This window comes from Myotis brandtii, unplaced genomic scaffold, assembly GCF_000412655.1.
Source record: "Myotis brandtii unplaced genomic scaffold, ASM41265v1 scaffold26, whole genome shotgun sequence".
NCBI classification, from domain to species: Eukaryota; Metazoa; Chordata; class Mammalia; order Chiroptera; family Vespertilionidae; genus Myotis; species Myotis brandtii.
Window position 1 is genome coordinate 2,930,086 of NW_005359880.1, and position 20,051 is coordinate 2,950,136.

At 45.1% G+C, this 20,051-nt stretch overlaps 1 protein-coding gene across 3 annotated transcripts in view; it reads right to left on the reverse strand.

Annotated features, from left to right (window-relative positions):
* Positions 1-20,051, reverse strand: part of GNG12 (guanine nucleotide binding protein (G protein), gamma 12) — a 69,884-nt gene that overhangs the window by 26,237 nt on the left and 23,596 nt on the right. Inside the window, exon 3 of one of the 3 annotated variants that reach the window (XM_014541077.1) lies at positions 19,017-19,123. The exons of the other annotated variants lie outside the window; for them this stretch is intronic. The gene's annotated coding sequence lies outside the window, so the exon portion shown is untranslated. The remainder of the gene's footprint in view (positions 1-19,016; positions 19,124-20,051) is intronic. 3 annotated transcript variants of the gene reach the window in all.

Below are 20,051 nucleotides of genomic sequence, written 5' to 3' on the forward strand. Positions count from 1 at the left end.
GCAGGGGGGCAGTTGGGGGTGATCAGGCAGAGGCAGTTAGGGGCGATCAGGCAGGCAGGCAGGTGAGTGGTTAGGAGCCAGCGGTTCCAGATTGCGAGAGGGATGTCCGACTGCCGGACATCGGGCCTAAACTGGCAGTCGGACATCCATCCCCCAAGGGGTCCCCGAATGGAGAGGGTGCAGGCTGGGCTGAGGGAACCCCCCCCTCCGTGCACGAATTTTGTGCACCAGGCCACTAGTTAATAATAATGTCCACTGGGCCGGTTTCTCTTTGTACATCACCACCTCTTCCCTTTTGAAGCTCTTCCACTTCTATTATCACTCCTCAGAATCACCCTGTAATTAAATTACTTTGTACATCCAGTGCATGAGAAAACAGAGGCAGAAGGAAATCGGACGCCTTGCCCAGGCCCCTCTGCACTGGGAAAGAACGCCAGTTCCCCACTTCCAGACAGGCTTTCCCCACTCCGCCTCACACTCTCTGATCTCTTCCGCCTTGGCAGGGCTCCAGGGTTTGGGGGAGGAACTTTCACGGGAGCCAGGACTCCTCAGAGGTGACCCAGTGATAACAACTGCCCTCACAACAGTTGTTCCCACTTGTGTTTGAGCTTAGGGTGGGCCCCTCCGCTTGGTCAGGGCCTGGGTGATTAAAGTGCTGTATCACGGCCAAGGGCAATACACGCAGAACCGAACCCCCGAGGATTGGAGCAGCCTGGGTGGCTTCCCTGAGGGAAGTCCTGGGAAAGCAAAAGCAAAACGTAGCACCGTTTGCAACTGCACAGGCCCAAAGCCGCACACTGCAAGGTCAGGCTGAGTGTGCACTGTGCTGACTGCGACAAGAACCGGTCTGTTTTCTGGTCTGAGTTTCCTTCCTTCTCCCTGCAAAGCCTCCAGCTCAGTCAGGCAACACCCATTATTGGCCACTACTATTTAGTCTAGCCCTATTTTTGGAGCTAGATCGGGGTGTTAGCCTTTTATTATTTTCTTTTTAAAAAATAACAATAGGAATATGCTGAAAAAAATTCCAACTATATTGCATGTGTCTAGAATAGAAGCTCTTCCCTTCTGGTTCCACTCCAAGGGGGTAACTACTGTCCATAGTCTTTTTCCTTCCTCCCACCCCTTCTTTTGGCCGTCGCAAACACATACATCATACATGTGTATGTGGTTTTTTAAAATAAACATGATCATATTTACATATAGTTCTGCAAATTTCATTTTTCACCTAACAATAAATATATCATGAGCAACCAGCTTTGCTCTTACAGGGGGTTGGCGCATTTTTCTAATTTTAAATTTTTATCTTGAGACATTTAACATTTATAGAATAAAACACACAAAGGTAATATAATTATGTAGGATTCATTTTAAAAATTAGTTAATTCCTGCAACTGCTCTCTTTCCCCCCAATCATCCTGGGAGTCTTTGCCAGACCAACCTCAGACCATGCAGGGAGGGGAGGAGCAAGACCACACAAGTGATATCTGCCTGTTGCAGGACTTTCCAAGAGGTGGTTCAGGCCGGCTGGGTGCTGAGACACCAGTAGTACCTGGAAGCTGAGCCTGCAGAGCTGCAAGGCTCCTCCCCCAGCGCCCACTCCCCTGGGAGGATCTGTTCTGGACAGTGGCAGGTGATAAGGGGGAGAGGCAAGTTCAGTGGAAGTACAATGCTTTGCAACTGTTTCCCCTTCTGGAAATCCAGGGGCCCACGGTTTGCAAGGGCAGCTGCTTTGTTTAAACATAGGGAACTTGAGTTCCTTTCTCACCAGCACATTCTCTCTGCAGACTCTGCCTGGGCCACCCACACGCGTGTGGCTAACCCTGATAGCTATCCCCTGTCCCAGGAGGAGAGTAAGCTAATCCTGACTCCAGGGCAGAGACCGAGCCCAGGTCTGAGCTGCTATCTGGACCAACCAGATGGTGAGAGGCCGAAAGAATCCAGAGCAGCTACAGAGAACACCACGGAAAAGAGCAGGTCTCTGCCCTTAAGTCCGAGGGAGGGCAAGCTTCCTCTGCGATGTTTACTGAACACCGTGAAACAGCATTTTGGTTGTGGCCAGACCCAAGCGGTAGCCAATGTTTTGATTCCCAGCACTTCTCTATGTGCACGACGCTCTTCTAGGTGCTTCAGACACACTGACCAATACAGTTCTCCCCGTGGGAGAGCGCCGTTATAGTTCCCCATTACACGGATGGGGAAAGTGAGGCAGTGGAAGCTAAATAATTTACCTAGGTAGTAGCAGATAGAGGGTTTAAATCCAGGGTCTTTGGCTCCAAAGCCCACACACTTAAGCAACAGGTTACATGCCTTCTTATGCTAGTGTGGTTTTTCTCAAGACGCATTACGACTGACTAGGTGTACTGTGCGTGGAAAAACAGTCCCATGGCACATGTATTTTGGAAAGCCCTAGTTCAAACAAAGATAGTGGGCTTCCTCCATGCAAGGCTTCTCAAGGTCTTTTTGCATTAAGATGCACTTACTGCAACAGGCATATGGCTTGTAGCATTTCCCCCAATTATTTGAACACAGATACGTTTTTCTAGAAACAGCTTGTGAGAACAGTGCTCTGCTGGCCACACATTGAGTAAATGTGGGCAAAGGGAGTGGTTGGGAGCAGGGCTTAAGTTTTGGCTCTTGCCATTTAACTCATTTTGTAACTTTGGAAATTGCTTAACCTGAGACTCAATCTCTTCATCTGCAAAATGGGAACAACAATAGTCCCTGTACCTCAGGGAGCTGTTGTGAGAATTAAGTGCACATGTGAAGTTCTTAAAACGGTGCTTGGCTCTAAGCATTCAATAAATGGGAGATATAATAATGATTATCAAGAATCCTGAACAATTTAAGAACAAAGGAATTATGAGAATTCATTAAAAGAAGCAGAGAATCCCGGTAAATATTAACACTCTGGAGCGATCTTTGCTGACAGTTCCTGTCAGAATAACATGAAAAAGTTGACAAAAAAGAAAATTCTAAAACACCATAAACTGCATTACCATTCCAAGGGACGGAGAAACAAGGGGAAATATTTTTAACAAGTAGCTCAGACAGAAAGTTTCTTTGGCCAAGAAGGTTTTCTGATTCAGTAACAGAAGCAGCCTGAGGACACCAGAGCCCATTTCCAGATCACCAACCCAAGCTGAGACTTCCTCCCCGAGGGACAGATCCAGGTGCTGGACCCACCGCGCTCAGGGAAAGGAGGGAGTTGCACACGGCTGACTTTTTATGGGGATAGATTCTCATACGTGAACTGAAAATGGCCTGGCATTAACAGGACGCCTTCCTGTTTCCATCTTACGGAGTGACTCACGCATCTGCCTTTTCACTTGCAGCCACTGTGGGAGAACTGTGCAGGAACTGACTCCACAAAAGGCACCCCCTTCCTGCCTGATGCAGCAGCCCCCACCCCCCTTTCCGGTCATGCCTGCCAAACATGTGACAGTTGATAAAAGCAACTCCCCACCCTCCAAAAAACCCCCATAAAACATCAACAACAACACACGTCAAAATGTCAAGCCCTCCTCCCAGCTGCAGGAGAAGGCTGCTGCTCCCTGATGCAGAAGGGGAAGCTGAGGGGACAGCCCAGGGCTCCAGCACCCGGGGCACCTGAGGCAATTTGCTCTCAGTGGGCCAGAGTGGCTCTTAGCGCTGGACCAGCTTCCTGTTGTGCAACTATGTAAATGAACTTGTGCTTGGGCCAGGGCCAGCTGCAGTGTGGCAGGGATGTGTGAGTAATGGAGCCACTGGGGCAGCTTCAGCGAAACTTGCGCAGGCAGCCCACAGGCTCAGACTCCTGACGCCTGCCCCCGGGACAGGGGCCTCTCACGGGGCCACCTTCTCTGCCAGGGAAACGGTCCGTGTGGTAATGGACCGCCAACTTCCTGGCAAGCAGAGCCTGGGGAAGACAGGAGCCAGGAACATCGGGAGATAGGGAATGAGTTGGCGGGTAATTAAAACCTAGGGGACTTGGACTCCAGGCTAGACTCAGGATGGTTTCTTTGGGTCCCTTCCAATCAGCCTCAGTTTCTTCATATGTAAGATGACATGGTCTCATCTCTTTCCCCAAGGCCTTGTCTGGGCAGGCATCAAATGTGTGTGTGTGTGCTTTCTAATGTCCACGATAACCCTGGAGGGTAAGCAGCTCACTCCCCAGTTTGCAGATGCAAAAACTGAGGCTTGGAGGAGTGAGTTAGCACGGCCAAGGTCTGAACAGGTGCTGGCAAATTATCTACTGAAAATTAAAAATCTCACTTTCAGGGATCCTTCTTTTGTATTGTCAAATGGAATGTGCTTCAGGAATTGTACATGGGTTTCAAAATTAGCTAAAAGCAAAATTTAATTATAATTCTCATATTAAATCATTAGCAAAAATAAATCACTAAAATAGTTCCACAGCCAAATATGAATGGTTTCTGTGCTAAGGCAACGCCTTGTTAATTGGTCTGAAGAAAGTTGGTTCTGAAAGACAGAACAGGCCTCTGGGTGGTGGAAAGAGCTTTGGGCCCAGGTTAAGGAGACCTAGGGTCATTTCAAGCCCAATCGTTAATTAGCTGCATAATTAAGCAATTCCCTTAATCCCGCTCCCCTTCCCTTTCTGTATCATAGAGCAAGGGGCCGGATTAGATCCATGTTTGTCACCCATTTCCTTATGAAGATTCCTCTGAATGTACAAACCCTCACTAAACTCTCTGCCCTCCAAAGACAGTTGTTCTTTGGGAACCTCCTGTTACAAAAATACACAATGACAAAATATTAACAGAAATGTTGTTCTCTTTTATTTTATTAACGGCAACATCTCCATATACTTGAACAAGAGCGCTGACGTTCAAGGCCTTACTTATTCAGGTTACAGTCGATGTGCGGCCCCTAGGAACGTTCTCTCAGCCTTGGCAATACCCCGTCTGCTCCCCTTACCACCCTCTGTCCACACACTTTGAACTTTTCCATTAAATGGCTTCAAGCTCTGATTTTATCATATGCCAATCATTTCTTAAGAAACTACATACCAGGTTTCTATTTTTTGTTTGGAATAATAAAGCCACTTTTCAGTTAGTGATTTTTGTTTTGCACTAAACCACATTCATCATGCAACAGCTGAATAGCCACAGACTATTTGACACATCAGACACAGACCAAACAGTCGTGCTGGGCACACAGAGGTGAATACCACCAGCGTGGTCACTGTCCACACAGCGCTCGCTCTGGTCCACGCCAAGTCTTTCCCATGATCCTGAGCCCTCTCTCTGGTTACCTCCAGCCTCGACCTCCCCTTGGAGCTCTGGCTTCTAATATCCACCCGCCTGCTTAACATCTCCACTTGGCTGTCTCTAAAACACACCTCACTTCAGTGCTCACTTCGGCAGCACATATACTAAAATTGGAAGGATACAGAGAAAACTGGCATGGCCCCTGTGCAAGGATGACATGCAAATTCGTGAAACGTTCCATATTTTAAACAATTAAAATAAAAAATAAAACACACCTCAAACTTAACATGTGTAAACCACCTCCAATTCTTCCCCCCATGTCGGCCAAAATCTTTCCTCCCTTGGCATTCCCCATTTCTAAAATGGCAACACCACACGCCCAAATGCTCAGGCCCCACATACTTGGAGTCATTTTGACTCCTTTCTTCCTCTTAACCCCAGAGGTAGCTCTGCTGGCACCACCTACAAAAACACATCCTGAACCAAGGCTTCTATATAGCAACTCCCTGCTCCCAGCGTGGTCCAGGCCACCCTCATCTCGCTCCTAGACTCCTGCGATGGCCTTTTAGTTGGCCTTTCCCATTTCTCTCCCTCTGCCCTACAGTTTATTTCACAATCAGCAGCTGGAGGGAAGCTTTCTAAATCCAATCTGATCACATTGTTCTTTTTTTCTCAAATCCTTCAGTGGTTTCCCATCATTCCTAGAATAATTCCAAGTTCTTTACATGGCTTATGAGACCTTAGATCTGGCCTGTGGCCACTACTCCAGTCTTGTCTCCCACTCTCCTAATTCTTGTGGTCTACTAGCTTTCCCATAAATGTACAAGGCCTACTCCCGCCACAGGGCCTTAGCATATGCTGTTCCCCTGTCTGGAATGCTCTTTTCTTAGATATGTGCATGGGTTACCCTCTTTGTTTTCTCAGTTTTCTGCTCACATCACCTTCTCAGGAAGGCCTTTCTTGATTGCCCTGCCTGAAAGAGCCATCACCCTACCTTACCTGTCACTTCGTTTCCTCTAACTTTGCTTCAATTTCCTTCTGAACATGGATCACTCCTTGACATATTCTACGTGTTTTCTGTCTGCCGCTGCCCCAGGAATACCATCTCTTCCATTGTGTTTGGCTTTTCACCAGTTCCAGGCTCAGAAGACCACCTTAACTCCAGTCTCTGCTGGAGAACAGAGCGAGTCCTTACAACCTTCTTTGTATCCACTGACTACCAACGCCCGGCAGCTTTTCCATGCAGGGGCAAGATCGCAATACAACCTAAGTTTACTGGACACCTATTGTGTGCCAGGCCCCACGTGAAGCTCCAGGGATACGGCAGGGAGGCAAGGCCAACCTTATAAAGGTGATAAAACTTGTTATGGGTGTTGTATGGGCATGTGTGCTCCATGCCAGGTAATCTCAGAGCAGAGGGGCTCTGGCTGGCCCAGGGCACCAGGGCTGGCCTTTTGAAAATGGTGTTCAAGGCCTATGACTTCAAAGGAAGAGCCTGCTTCAGAGTTGTCTACTTGGAAAGTTAGAGATTTACTCCTCATGACCCTCCCATTACTGAGGCAGATGAGCCCCGGGGGTGAGGGAGGGAAGTGTGTTTCCACTCCGGCAGGCTAGAGCAAACCAGAGCTGGGCTTGAACAGACACAGTGAGGCCACATATTCAGAGACCAAAGGACATGCTTAATCTGAGTCTAATGTGGCCAAGAAGACCCCTGTGAAACCAAACTGCTGTGGGCTTGTCCATAGTCACAACTCTTTTAAAACCACTTTCCAATACTTTTCAAAGAGAAAAAAATGTTCATATATTTTTTAAAAATATATTTTTATTGCCCTGGCTGGCTTGGGTCAGTGGATAGAGCGTCGGCCTGCGGACCGATGGGTCCCAGGTTCGATTCCGGCCAGGGGCACGTGCCTGGGTTGTGGGTTCGATCCCCGGTGGGGGGTGTGCAGGAGGCGGCCGATCGGTGATTCTCTCTCATCGTTGATGTTTCTCTCTCTCTCTCCTTCTCCCTTCCTCTCTGAAATCAATAAAGAAATATATTTAAAAAATATATATATATTTTTATTGATTTTGAAGAGGGAGAGAGAGAGATAGAAATATCAATGATGAGAGAGAATCATTGATTGGCTGTCTCCTTCACGCCCCCTACTGGGGGTTGAGCCCACAACTCAGGCATGTGCCCAGGAATCAAACTGTGACCTCCTGGCTCATAGGTCGATGCTCAACCATTGAGCCACTAGGCTGGGCAAAAAAACGTTCATATCTTTTGAACCAATAATCCCAACCCAGGGTATTTATCCTTAGGAAATAATCCACAGTAAAAGGCATATGTATAGAGATATTCACTGTGGCATATTGATTAAAATATTTAAAATGAAGAAAATAAAAATTTACAACATGTAGAAATGGATAAATTACAGCATGTCAGCCAGATGGAGAATCCTATGCCACTGAAAGTATATGTTATGGAGGTTGTACTGCTATATTAAAATATTTAAGTTATTACATTAAATAAAATAGTTTTACCCATGCTATTCTAAGCTACATAAAAATTATACATGCAAATAGACAGAGTGGTCAGAACATAGAAAGCAAAGTTAATTTGCTAAATAGGACTATAAATATTCTTTTGTTATTATTGTTTTGAGTGAGAAAAACCTATATACAGTGGGGCCTTGACTTACGAGTGTCCGGACTAACGAGTTTTTCGAGATACGAGCCGTTTCTTGGCCGACTTTTTGCTTTGAGTTGCGAGCTAAAATTCGGGTTACGAGCCAGCTTCAGATACCCCACCGCTAGATGGCGCAGCGAACATCACAGTGAATGCCACAACATCAGCCCAGCATCACGTGTCTCACTCGTTCACTTTATGATTTGACATACGAGTAATTTGAGTTACAAGCTCTGTCACGGAACGAATTAAACTCATAAGTCAAGGCCCCACTGTATATATAAAAGCCTAAGCGACCGTTATGACCATTTGACCGAACGATCTGTGGACCAATCACTCTGATGTGCACTGACCACCAGGGGACAGATGCTCAATGCAGGAGCTGCCCTCTGGAGGTCAGTGTACTCCCACAGCCAATCTCCGTGGTCCCTCCCCCCCAGCCAGCTAGGTGGTCGGTGTGCTCCCACAGCCAACCTTCTGCTCCCCCTTCCGGCCGGCCCCAAGTGGGACTGGGTGAGATGGTCCTGATCGCCGGCCAGGCCAAGGGACCCCACCCGTGCACGAATTCATGCACTGGGGCTCTAGTAAGAATATAACACATAAAAAAATATAATTAAGTCTTCTGTAGTTCTTTCTCACCTACTTAGAGCAAGGGTCTGCAAGTTACAGCCTATAGGCCAAAACCTGTCTGCAGTCATATTATTGGCAAATAAAGTTTTACTGAAACATAGAATGCCCACTTGCTTATGTATTATCCACTTTGCCGGCAGAACTGAGTAGTTGTGACAGAGCCTGTATGGTCCAAACAGCCTATAGTAGTTACCAGCTGGCTCTCAGAGAGAAGTGTGCCAACCTCTGAACTAGAGTCAAGAAAGCTCCTGACTTCACTCAGAAGTCCACCTCATCTATAACCTAAATAGTAGTCCATGAATAAATAGGAAATCACCTGTTTTATACTTTCATCCACTAGCTCTTTTTTTTTTCCAAATGATGATTTTCTTGTGATTATTTAAAAATATATGTCTTTTTATTCATTTCAGAAGAGGAAGGGAGAGGGGAGAGAGAGATAGAAACATCAATGATGAGAGCGAATCATTGATCAGCTGCCTCCTGCATGCCCCCTACTAGGGATTAAGCCCGCAACTGGACATGTGCCCTGACCGGGAATCAAATCATGATCTCCTAGTTCATGGGTCTATGCTCTACCATTAAGCCACACCAGCCGGGCCATCCACTAGTTTTTAAAAGAAAATTTTTTTTAAACAAATGACTCCTTCAAATACATCTCCATGTTGTTTATTTCCACTTCAACTTGGGTATGTAAGTCATGCATTAATCATATAGCTTAGCTAATTTGACCTCAGTTCATTTTTATAAAATATACTAGAGGCCCAATGCACAAAAATTCATGCAAGAATGGGCCTTCCTTCCCCTGGCTGCTGGCACCACCTTTGCTCCTGTCGGAGCAGCCTTTCTGCCTTCCCACGCTGCCCAGAGGCCCTGCCCCCGGCCGCTCGGCGCCTCTGTATGCAAATTAACCCGCCATCTTTGTTGGGTTAATTTGCATGCTCACTCCTGATTGGCTGGTGGGCGTTGCGAAGGTACAGTCAATTTGCTCCTTTCTCTTTTATTAGTGTAGATAGTGGGGAAAGGAGACAGAGAAATACTTCTTAAAGATTAGTTCTGAGAATTAAAAAGCATTTCTTACAATTTACATTTTTTTGGTTTGCTTTTTAAAGCTTCTTTGGCCTTTGGGAAGAATAAACAAATGAGAGTTCCTGGCTATTCTGACTGATTGCACACCTGGACTTTAAGGTCATGATCTTCTTGTATAATGTCATTGACAAGTGCAGCCAACATGAACTTTTCTTTCAAGCTGTTCTTAAAGTTCCTGGAAGAAAGTTCACCATATCCTAAACCAAAGTCCCTACCAAGTTACCTGGCACCTGTTTCCTTTGTTTGCAAAGAGGGACCAAATTTCAGCCTCTGCTTTAGGTCCAAGAGCGCAATCTCAGATTTTGGAGGAGCTGGCCACCAAAGTTACAAATCACTCCTCCATTCCAGCATGCTTAGAGTTTACAACAATTAGAATAGCTGTTTGACATTGGAATACATTATTGAGAAAATGTCTGTCTAAGGGCAAACTCTAAAATCCATCAAGGAAGCAAAATCTAAGTCAAAAGTCACAAACTGGCAGCTGGTGGTTAGAAGCTGGCCTACAGGCTTGTTTTACTTGGCCTGCAGAGAATTATTTAGACAACAACAACAAATGAAGCCAACATTTAGAAATTGGGCTTTTTCACTTAAAAGTTCAGGTTTCTGGCTTCTTTCCAGAGGCACACTCCCTTGAGGCTGCAGATCCCAGGTGGACCAGCCTCACTCACAGCTCTGCTGTCCTGGCCTGGGTCCTCGAGCATCCGAGTACGACCCCAGGGTAAGCCATCTTTGGGAAAGTTGTTCCAATGTTTCAGGCAGGTGATGGGACCAATGATAAGTTTAGGTATTAAAAACCTCAAAGTCCTGCCTGACCTGCGTGGCTCAGTGGTTGAGTGTTGACCTATGAACCAGGAGGTCAAGGTTTGATTCCTGGTCAGAGCACATGCCCAGGGTGCAGGCTCAATCCCCAGTGAGGGGCATGCAGGAGGCAGCCGATGGACGATTATCTCTCATCAGTGATGTTTCTATCTCTCTCTCCCTCTCCCTTCCTCTTTAAGTCAAATATATATATATAAAAGAACTCCCAAATTCCTGAGACTGAATTTCAGTTCTTTTTCCTTCTCCACCTAGAGGCAGCATGAATGAGGGGGAACTAGGCAGAGAGAGTCTCCCATAGCCTTTCAGGAATGCCTTGAAGAAGGGAGTCACCAAACGGACTCATCCACAGCAACGTGCATGAATACACTGCCACCAAGATACGTGTTATCCTCACGACCCCAGTCTCTGCTATTTCCCCGCCTTCTACAACCACCACATGTTTAATCATTTACATAGACACGTGCTGGGCATCTTCTGAAGACAAGCCACTATTACAATATGTTCACGAAAGAATTCAGGAATTCTCTGATCCCAAGAATTTGACGAACTGAGCTGGGACGCAAACTCCCACACAGAGCAAAGAGGAGAGACAGCCCCTCACTCTGTGCCAGGCACCGAGCACAGAGCTTCCATCCCCACCGTGGCTCTCTGAGGTCAGTGTGACTATTATCTCAACAGAGGAATACAAATGGTCAGTGGGGCCCAAATGATAGGTAGAGTCCAAACGTGACTATTATCTCAACAGAGGAATACAAAGAATGGTCAGTGGGGCCCAAATGATAGGTAGAGTCCAAAGAAGATGAAGAAAACTAGTGCAGAACAGTGTGTTCAAAATGACACATATTACCTCAAAAAAGAAACAGCAAATTATACCCTCTGATGGGTCTCTGCATCAAAATGCGATTTTCCAGTCTTTGGAACAGACAGTGACTTTTGGTGGTACTAGTACACAGTCATACATTCTTTATTTTAATAATAACTAATGTTTATCTTAATGTTTATTAGGAGACGATAATGACATACTAGACCAATGGTTTTAAGGATGGCATTGTTTGAGAAATGGCTAAATTAACAAATGGGTTCACTTGAAATAGATTTAAAGAAAAACAATAAACATGTATTAGATGGCAAGTTGGTACCATAAATATTCTGATGATGGCATGTATAATACTGGTGTTTTACTCATTAGAAGAGTAAAGATACAGGAACAAAAGTCTCTGATTGCTTATTATAAAACTCTCAGTAACACTGGGTTTGCTAACAATAGTGTCTCTGGGTGGAGCGTTATCACCAAGTCACCTTCCCGGAATCTGAAGTAAGGAAGGAGTGGGAAGCTGGGTGAAAACAAAATGCCCTCTAGTATTTTAGGAATTTAAATCTTGGATTCTCAGCATCGAGGTTTAGTACGTATTGTACCTTGTACCCGAAGCAGAAGCAAGGTTCTTCTTGCCATTGTCAGCCCGGGGTAGGCAAAACAACATCACAGCCCAGTTAAATGAAACAAAATGCAACGCATGCTTGTTAGTAAGTAATAAAAACTGCACCTAATTCCATGGCACTGATGTTTCTTGTATTTGCTGCAGATACAGCCTAAAGCAGTGATGGCGAACCTATGACACGCGTGTCAGAGGTGACACGCGAACTCATTTTTTTGGTTGATTTTTCTTTGTTAAATGGCATTTAAATATATAAAATAAATATCAAAAATATAAATCTTTGCTTTACTATGGTTGCAAATATCAAAAAATTTCTATGTGTGACACGGCACCAGAGTTAAGTTAGGGTTTTTCAAAATGCTGACACGCCAAGCTCAAAAGGTTCGCCATCACTGGCCTAAAGCAACAGAACAGCAGTGAAACCTAGATAGGGCCGGATTAGATAAGGAGGAGGCCTTTTGGAGAGGAGGACCCTTTGCACAGTGGGTGAGGCCCCACGGTAAGCGGACAGTTTAGGTTTACTCGCCTGCCTTCGTGTAAATTTGCTCCTTAACCTTGTCCCACATGCACAAAGAAGCCCTATTTAAATTTGACATATATTTTTAAAGCTTCAGCAAACTCAAAAGGGCGAGTAATAAAGGCTGCTGTAATGCTTAAGCTATTTCTATATTTCTGCTCATCAGTAAACGGAGTCTTTTTGTCTCTGGAAACAGGAGCTAAGTTATGAGGCAGGGCATGTCTGTGTCAGAAATGTCCAAATCTGTAGAGAATTTTTATAAAAATTTGTTTGAGCCAAACAGGATACACCTGGAAGTGAGACCTCAACAGACTGAGAAAAATGTGTCAGAGAGTAACCGTTTGCAGTTTCTTTTATGCATGTGAGATGAAGGAGACCTGCCAGGAAGACTTCATGAAGGTGGGAGGAATCAACTTGCAGGCCAGTCAAGATGGTGGCTCTCCTGGGGGTGGTTACGGTGTATTTCATAGGTGTGCTAACCTGATGCACAGAAACACTGGGCTTGCTTAAGGCGGCGATAAACCTTTTACTAAAGACTTTATATGCCCGGGGTGTGACTACCCACCGTGAGGTGCCTAGTTAGGAATTTATGATCAGATCTCCCTGTGAGGTTACTTTCCATTGAACCCCCTGTTTTCCATCAAGCTTTTTTTTCAAAGGGATTGGTCCCTAAGAGACTTGGGAACATCAGTCGGATGCTAAATAATTTTCTGAAGATGGAGAAAATGGGACTGATATGTAGACTATTGAAAATGGTCAATCTTAATAATAATAATATAAACGAATATAATAATAATAAGCCACTTTGGGTATGTGAGAGAGGGGTGGGAGAGACAGAAGGAGGGAGGGAGAAAGAAAAGGAAGGAGAGAGATGGGGAGAGGAAGAGAGAAAGAGAATTCTCAAAGGCATTGCTTTAGAATGATGATAATGCTGACAATAAGAAACAGTATTTACTGGGTTCTTACTATATAGCAGGCACTGTGCTAAGGGCTATGCAAGGACCACTTTATCTATCTTCACACTAACCCTATCATCCCCACTTCAAAGTAAGGCGTGAAAAAATTAAGTAAATTGGAGCTAGCAAATCAGTGCTGGGATCAGTAGACTGACTCCAAACCTTTGCTTTTAGACGCTGGTCTCTCAGTTGCCTTCTAAGCAAGATGGTTCCAGGCTCAGCAGCAGAGATGTGCGACTCCCGACTGCTTGCTGTAAGTGAGCCCAAGCCCGAGCTGCGACTCTCGGGGAGTCCGAGGAAAGACAGAGGCTATTGGTGGGTGGTGTTTCCTCTTAGCTGTGTCCCACACCATCGGGCACCTCTCTAAATCACTGACTTTCAGTATATAAAGAACATTCATGAGAAGGGGTGCCAATTTGTAGTCTCTGGAGAGAGCCCACATATCTTAATGTAAACAGATAGGAACAAGAACGGGTCCAGAATCAAGAATGTATAGCCACGGAGCTGCTAGGAGGACGCAGGTGTCTTTGTGACGGGCTATGTAAATGCTATCCATTTCATCCTCCTCACTGTAACCCTACAACATGTGCATTGGGCCCGTGTTAGAGATGGGAAGAGTAAGGCCCAGAGAACTTCAATCATTTGTGCCAAATCACACACCTAGGAAGGGGCCTTTTGAACCCGGGCCTCTCTAGCTTCAAATCCTCCCTCCTCGCGTATCACCAAGGGCTTATGTCAGCCCATTTAAAACACCAGCCAGCGTGGTGCCCGGGCTGGACCAGCTCAGCCACTTACCAGTTGTGTGACTGAGGGCCAATCCCTCATGTTCTCTGTGCCTCCTTCCTCGCCCATAAGGTAGGAATATAATAGTACCTTTCCTCTCAGGTTGTATTGAGGAACGCATAAGTGAATATTTGTAAACTGCTTACGCACATACGTGTTTGTGAAATAAATACAAACTCTGTCTCACAGAGGCTTTTACAGGCAGCTGACAAACCAAGCGTTAATGGATACATTATCAATGGAAAATGCATCTAATCAGCTCCCACAGAGGCCAACACAGCAAGCACTGGCCGTGGGACCCAGGAGGCTTCGCTCTGAACTGCTGAACTGAAGAATACACTACGAACCAAGTCCCGGGCGTTAGTCCCAGATCCAATGTGAATTAGCTGCGTGACTTGGAGAAGGCATTTCATTGTCTGGGCCTCGGTTCCTCCCACGTTAAAAGCTGCCAGGTGGCAGCGTGACCAGGTGGCATGGCACAGGGAAGGAGAGGACAGACAGACATGGGGTCCAAGTGCCCTGAGTTCTGGCTCCACAGGAATTTTGTAACTTTCGACAAATGGCTTCATTTCTTTGAATTTCTATTTCCTCCTATTCTCTAAACTGAAGAAAATGCCCCCCCCCCCCAATCTCACAGGGTTTGGGGCAAATAAGGAAGCGCATCTGAGAAACCCTTGGCAGAGACAGATCTGTATGAGCATCTCCCGTTTCTGGGTAACAGGTGTGCACTTAGTAAATCTTAGCACAGTCTTATTTGTCTTTCTGTCCTCCTAGAATCTAAGGTCCTCAAAGGCAGGGCATCTCTGTCTATATTCCTGCACTTGATAAAAAAGTAAGTACTTAAGAAAAATCTATTGATTGAATTTGTGGGAAGTAGGAATACGCGAACCAATGAATAAATGACTTTGAAGTTGCATAAGGAGCCACCACCCCCCCCCCCCCAACAACAAAAACAAAAAAAACAAAACCACCCTGACCTAAAGATTTTAATTAATGTCCAACGTACTGAGAAACAGAAGGGAAGATATGCAGGTATAAAGTTCTTCTGTATTACCCGCCTCCTCTAAATTCTTTTCTCTGGGGAGGTGGTTTGGGTGGGGAATGGCGAGTTCAGATACTATAAAGTGGTTAAATTAACATACTCAGCAGGTACACCAACTTTCCAGAGCTGAATACCAACTGAGATAATTAAAGGCCAGAGCCTTTGCCTTTTTTAAAATCGACTCCCCTATAAACTACCTGCTGACAAAGGCATAATTAAGTTGACTCTTGTAAGAAACAGAAGACAACTTTTCTCCTCCATTCTTAATTAAAAATGTAGTCCCCACTTTGCCCCCAAGCTCAATGAGCACTCAAATTCACTAGAACTGAAAGGAACTACACTTTTGGGGGTTTTTCTTTTCTTTTTAAAATGAAGCCTGCAATACCCTTTCTTCCCAGTTACCAATCCGTCAGAGGCTCAGACGTCGCTGTGCTGGAAAAAGCAACTGGAGGGAGGCAGCTACCCAGGCCAGGAGGTGGCCACACCAGCTCTGTGCGGAGGGATGGAGACATGCCCAGGAGCCTCCCCCATCACTGTTCATCTGTGTGGCCTAAAATAAAATCTGCAATTTTTAAAGGCTTGTTCTAAAAATAGGGAGTTTGGCTGAAACCCACCAGTTGGTGTTTTGATTTTTAAATTATGTACCGGTAAGCAATCCCGGGAGGTTGCAATTTTATTTTGATGTCAAGGTTCTAAAACATTTGTTCTCTTTGAATGTGGGGAAAGGTGAAAGGAGATAAAAGGAAGGTGGGTGATGATGATGATGCAGAAGGCTTAACTTCCAGTTTGAAAGCAAAAGGCAGCTAGACATCCCTAAAACAAATAGCATATTTTAAAAGTTTTATTTTGGGGGCAAGGGGGAGAGGGAAGAGCCAGGGGCTAAAACTTACTCAAAATGGAAGAGAAACTGGTAAGTTTCAACCTACTCATATCTTTCCTGATGTCGTTTCTGGAACCAACTCCTAATGGGCAGCTTTAAAAGCATTAAGAATTTTCTGAGTGTTGGGTGGTCCAAGACTTGGTCTTTGAGATAAGAATTTTAAAGTCTCCATAATCAGAATGCATTTCAAGAAAGATGTGCTATTACAGCATCTTAATGAATGAAGATTAATTTCACATGACATGGGGGCTATTTTTTAAAAAGTTCTCATATAATGGGAGTGGGGTGAGTGGGAAGTGTTATAAGAAGCTATGGGCTTTTGGACAGAAACACTGAAGTACCTTAAATACTTGATTTCCCTTGTGAATTTTAGCAATGCAATCTTCAGCTGATCACTAGAGATTTGGAATGCCGTGTGCGTGTGTGGGTAGCATCATGTGTGAACCATGGGAGCCACCGTTTCCCCCCCTCTCCCCGGAACAAACACCCACAAACCGATGGGGATGCTCTGAAGGTTAAATTGGTTAGTTTAGTTGTCCAGGAATGTACGCTATGCAAACAATGTCGGCTCCCTGTGCCAAGGCACAGATACTGTGGGACTTGAGGCTGCTGGCCACGAGCAGAAGGATGGTGGAGCATGTAGTTCTACTCACTGGGGCAAAGTGGGAACTCTCAGAGAGTGGTTGTGACGTGTCAGCATGCTAATCTGCCAAGGACAAATCATTACAAAACTTGCTATATTAGAACCAGAGACTGTTAGTCTGTGTAGGGGGGGGCGGGGAGAGGAGGGCAGGAACAAAGATCCCTCCTTTTAGGGATGAAAAAAGGGGAGAGAACCTACAAAGTGGACTACAGTTCACTTTTAAAAGGATTCTTCTGCCTGCAAAATGGTTCTTTTGAAGAGGGAAATCCTGGGTATTTAAGAGTTTGGTTAAAGATCAGACAAAAAAATATCCTGGCTTTTCAAATGCTGGTGGCAGAAAGGCTAACGTGTTAGGAGGCAGGCTGCCAATCAAAGATCAATTCCATAGGAAGGTCAGAGAAGCACAGGAAGGAACCTGTGGGCTTCTGGGAAGAGACAGTTTGCTTTACAAAAATCTGCTTTATGCATTTTTTTTTTTCCTTCAGAGAAACACAGGGGATGTGGGATCTTCAATCAAGACAGAAAAAAGGGGAGAGGAAGGGAACAGGGGTCTGGGGCAGCTAGGAGAGAAGGCTCGCAGTGTCTCCTTGGATGGCAGGTGGTTTATTTGCACCCTCTAGGAGTTCCTGAAATAATTAACATGCACCGCCATTCTTGTTTTTCCAGTCGTGATTTCATCCAGTCCATGCAGAAACTCGGAATTAAATGTCATGGTTTTGTTCTTTGGAAAGCAAAGCTCCCCCCAAACGAGGGATTTCTGCATACCGCTGAGGGCATGTGAGCTCTGAAACGTTTGCAGAGCGCTAATCATTAACACGCCACTTCAGAAGGTAGAGCTTCCCCTTTCTTTGCTGATGGTAACAATTCCTTCCGTTGGAACCTGCCCTGTCCTGGTTTACTTTCTGTTTCTCCCCCTCGTTTCCACGCATTCTTCTGAAACACATGCGAGGCCCGGAATAGCCTCCCTCTCTGCAGGCCAGCTCAACACTTCCCTCACAAACCCTCATTTTTCAAAATAAATTCATCACTGACTTATTTTTCCAAGACTTCTCCCTCTTCTCACTCTGCTGGAGGGAAGCTCCCTCCTCCCTAAATGATGCAGGAGAATAAAGAAGAGGTAATAAGATCTGTAAGAAACTGTAAATTTCAAAAAGGTGTCAGAGAAAGACTAGTCCGGTAATTAAAGGTGGATACAGACAGCTCTGGGTTTGCATCCTGGCTTTGCCATTTACTAGCAGTGAGGCTTTGGATTGGTTACTTAATCTCCCGAAGCCTCAGTTTTCTCATCTGCAAAATGGGGATAATAAGAAAACCCTTCTCAACAGACTGAAGTATTTCAGAGGGAAGGTGGGGGCGGGAAGAGATTAACCAATGATGCATATGCATATATATGAATAGCCCATGGACCTACAATAGTATGGGGAAGGCCTTGGGGGAGGGTGTGTGAGAGCAGGGTAGAGGGGATTAATGGGGGGATCTGTAATATTTTCAACAATAAAGATCAATTTAAAGTAAGTAAGTAAGTAAGTAAGTAAGTAAATAAATAAATAAATAAATAAATAAAAACTATCCGAATGTTTGCTTTATTATTAATATTATTATTACTATTACTATTACTATTATTATTTTAACGTAAACCCTTTGGATAGGAAGGGTTTACATTACACCGTCCCCCTCCCCCCAATGCATAAAGAGTAACCAGAATCAGTGCTTCTAAAAGCTAAAGAGCATAAGGAAGGCTCGGTGCAATTATTTGCTGACCAAAGCCTCTGGGAAGCACTTCTCAGAGGCAATATGCGGAACAGAGCCAAGTGTCCAATTGTAGGCGTTTCCAATGAGGACACAGTGGTTGATCTGCATGCCTTACCTGGCGGACCAGCCTCAGCCCCGTCCCCCTCTCCACAGGCTGTCAGCCTTCCCAGGGAGATGCGACACAGCCCTGGACGCAGGAATTTACAGCCAATTCCCCCCTCACCCCCCATGTCTCTTCTCCCTTTTGGTGACCTCAAGGCTTGAGGGGAATGAAAAACAACAGCTCCTCCTCACAAATATAGCAAGGACCCTGCCTGCTGGTAACCGAGTCACTGGCTAAGGCCTGTTCCATTTGTAGATTTTCCCAGACCATGACACAAAACTCAAGAAGGCAGGCTCCAAATCTCAGACAGCTCTGATTCACCAGGGCGTACTTCAGGGCTGGAACTTTGGGGGTGGGAGGTACACCACTACCAGCCTGCCAAAAGCCAATCCTCCTTTAACACACACACTCAAAAAAAAAAGAAAAGAGAAGAGAAGAGAAGAGAAGAGAAAGGAAAAGAAAGAGGAAAGAAAGGAAGAAAAAAGGCGAACCTTTCCTAATAAGGTAATGCCACATGCCATTTGTGGTTTTGAATTGCTCTGCACTGAAGGATCACGTGACATTCACAGCCGCCATCCCTTCACGCTTGTGCCAGGCTCTGCAGGAAGAATGAGAGAGAGCCTTTGGTGTGCCTGCGGGGATTACAAATGAATGGGGAACATGCTTTGCCGGTGGAGCCCCACATTTTCCTGATTAACCACACTGGCCTCACGGCCTCCTGCACTGCTGCCTGCAGGACTATTGCTTTGCAGGCCCAGCACTATGAAAACTCTCTGGTGGCTTTGCACGCATGCCTTCTCTCTCCAGCTAGGTACAAGCTTCTTGAGGGCAGAAATGCTCCTTTATTTCTTTGGTCTCGCCCTGCTATGCTTATCACTGCGTAATCCACCCAGCAGTTAATAAATGCTTGATGGTGGACTAGTGCTGGGAATTTTACAGAGCAGTAGGTGATTGCTTTATACCATGAACCCCCAACTTATAAGCCGGCAGGGTTTCAAAAGTTGGCTTCAAAGAAGGTACTTATAAAGCATATTTTCCCATAGAAACAGCGTTATAACTGGGGGTTAGGTTTCCAAGCCTGTTCGTTTCTCAGAATATTCTATTCATATGTACATACCCTCCTAATGGAGCCATTTTCATTTTCTCAGATTCACAATCAGACTGGCTGTGCATGTGTGGAGTATGTTCTTTCGATGTCATGATTTCGTTTAGTTACATCAGTGACTTGCACAGATTTCCCACCCTCTTCTTGGATGTATTTTCATATTTTATGATACTTTATGAAGGTAATGATTTGATACTTCCAAAATAAAATTAAGAAATTCTTTTCGCTCATCGTTGAAAAAGATGCATCTGCTTTTGTTACACACTCCTATATATCCATTTATATTCTACCTGTTTCCAAAAAAAGATATGTAGAAAAAAAAAATCACAACGTCCAGGACTGGCCATTTGTATTTTTGTGCACATATATTGCATATATATTTATTTTGGGCCATTAAAATATTTTTTTAGCCACTAAATAA